This window comes from Prunus avium, chromosome 4 (assembly GCF_965620075.1).
Source record: "Prunus avium chromosome 4, drPruAviu1.hap1.1, whole genome shotgun sequence".
In the NCBI taxonomy this organism is placed as follows: domain Eukaryota; kingdom Viridiplantae; phylum Streptophyta; class Magnoliopsida; order Rosales; family Rosaceae; genus Prunus; species Prunus avium.
In genome coordinates, this window is record NC_142287.1 from 28,720,458 (window position 1) to 28,723,311 (window position 2,854).

Sequence of the window (2,854 nt, forward strand, 5' to 3'; positions counted from 1 at the left end):
AAAGTCAAATTTACAGGGGAGATTCTGCCGAAATTTCGGCAGAAAGTCTCGGTTCTTAGTAAGTGGGCCCGACATCGGTGTGATGTCGAAATTTCCACAGGATTCGTCTCGAGTTTCGAGGAATTCGGGGCGGGTCCTGTCAGAAAGGATATGAAGCCAACCTCAAGTTTCTCAAAGATTTTGAATACTTCACCATTAATTCCTCTACAATTAGGATACAAATGAATTCAGTCATAAACCCAAAATTTAAGCAGAAGAAAAAAAAAGTAACTTTTCAGATTTGTTATATAAATATTTGAAGCAAATACATTAATGAGGTAACCTTAATATCGAAGTATATATCTTATAATCAAAATTTGCAGAAAGGATTTTACCATAGGAACCATTTGATTCAAAGAATAATATTAGTTATGCAAATATATAACTTGTAATCTTGATTTTTTTTTTTTTAAATTGTCAATTTGTGAAACAGTCAAAGATTATCCAATTACCTCTGGAGTCAAGAGAAGTTGCAACCATGTTGGCAGCAGAGCCAAATGCTCTGGCTAAGCAAGCTGTACAGGAGAAGTCTCCTTCTCCCACAAAGAGTATTTTCTGAAAACTTCTGTAGTGCTTAATCCGTTTCTCATCGTAGCCAAATAGTTCCATTTTCTCCTCTTCCAACTTACTTGAAACTCGTCCCAATTCTTTAACTTCTGTTCATTTTCCGGGACTAAATTTATTCGAATTTCTTAATTCTCTAATTACTTAAGATATTAAATCTTAAAATCATCTAATCTTTAATTCTGTAATAAAAGATGGTTGAAAAAGTGGAGAAGATGCTTTGTCCTATCTCTTATACTTCAATCCCACATCGACGACTAGACGAGTTTATAATGCTTTATATACTTTTGCCCAAGAAAAGCATTGGTTCTAGTATTTATGGATGTAATTTTTAGCTGAAACCCTTCAAAACTTGCAACTCCTAAAGTAAGATTGTAGTTCTTAAATGTCTTTCTTTCCAACTGCAATTGAGTGGGTAGGTCAAAAAGATTCAACTTGGGGTAAACCCGCCCTAAATTTATAAAAATAAAAATAAAAAACTTGATCGGAACATGAGGTCGAGGCCCAAAAATAAATAAAAGAATAAAACACAAGAGGCAAAAGAACTTAAAACAACATTCATTCAAACTTTTAGATGAACAATGTTGAGATTCATGCTTTTCCTGATACCTGTAGCTGTAGTATAAAATACGAAGTAAAATATGTGAAGAGTATAGCCGCCCCTAAATATATATTTAACGAGTATAGCCGCGCGGCTCTACGGTTTAAATAAAAAATATATATTTACTCTTTAAATATTCGAATATATTTACAATAGTATAGCCGTGCGGCTATACCGTTTATATATATAATTTTTTATTTCCTTTTCTGTATATATTTCCACCGCCACCTCCAGAGCTCAACAGCTCCGAAGAATCGAGCTCTCCTCTGCCCCTACCTCTTCTGTCACTGCTCAAGAGCCCCAATTCCGTTGGTAACTACTAATTGCAATCAATTTTCTGCCCCCACCTCTTCTCTCTTTTTGGCCCCAATCCCGGCCCAGGTAACCAAATTCTCTAATGCTGAGTTCCATTACCAAATTCTCTAATTGACTACTTATAGTTTCATTAGCAAATGCCATGACTTTGAGAGCTTAGAGCCTTTAGAGCCTTTACACCCTTGATTAATTGTATACTTGCAGTTTATATACCACCAGCACCAAGGTAAGAGATGGCCTTATTTTTGAACAAGCTAGCTTCTCTGGTGCCTGGTCTCCATGCTGTCGACGTTGACGTCCCTCTCGAGATTTTGCGCAAGGATGAGCACAAGCTTGAACAGGTTGGTTTGGGTAGAGAGTTCCATATAAGTCTGGGAACAACTGTACCAATCCGAGTGCACCAGGTTGACTCCCTGGTCACAATGCTTTGGCAGAATCTTCAGATTCAGAGGCGGTGTGGTTATTCTATTGCATGCAAGAATTTTACTTATTTTATTGAACATAATGCTGATTTGCCGTAAACCATTTCCCATTTTTCGGTTTCTAACACATTTTGTTATTGTAAAACAGGTATTGGTATTGGATTGATTTTAGCAAGTGGGATGTTTCTGTTAACAATGATCGCTGCTGGGTTAGCTGATGTATGATTGCAAGCTTTCTCTTTATACAACTTACAAGTCTTGTTGTTTTGAGTTTTTAATTTAGATGTAAAATTTTGCAACTAGTTAGCCAAAAATATATGTGAGATTTTTCAACTTCGATCATTTTAGATAACAAAGCAGATTCAAGCTATCAATGAGGTGTATAAGCTTCACAATCTTCCTGAATTTTACAAGGTTAGCATGTTAATTGGAGCAAGTGATTGTGCATGAATTTTACTCATAACTCGGAAAAAGAGAATTCACAATATTGGATGTTGTTCATGGCAGGATCCAGGCCCTCATAACTCGGAAAAACAGAGGCCTAAAGTCCATCATTATCAAGGAACATATTGATTCAGTACGTGTGCCTCGCCTAACCTCATAACTATTGAATTTTATTTAAATGGCAAAGTTGCACAAGTGAAGAAAACCTTTCAACTGCGTTCAGATGTCTAATCATATTCTTGAACAGTTAGTATATATACAGAAGTCCCTTCCCTTGGTTATGTCACAATTCAGGGGAGGATATATGTATGGCAAAGAGGGCAACTGTTTTTCACCATTTTGTGCCTCAACAGTTTACTTACTCTCTCCCCAATTGCCAGCTTAGAAGACGACTTATCTTTCACTCCAGATATATTGGTCGAAGGAAACATGACCATTGTCTCCCCTTGTGAAATCTTTGAGTTGGGTC

At 36.5% G+C, this 2,854-nt stretch overlaps 1 pseudogene; it reads left to right on the forward strand.

Moving 5' to 3' along the window:
- The first annotated feature begins 517 nt into the window (after nucleotides 1-517).
- Nucleotides 518-2,514, forward strand: LOC148295176 (uncharacterized; annotated as a pseudogene).
- Nucleotides 2,515-2,854: the final 340 nt, after the last annotated feature.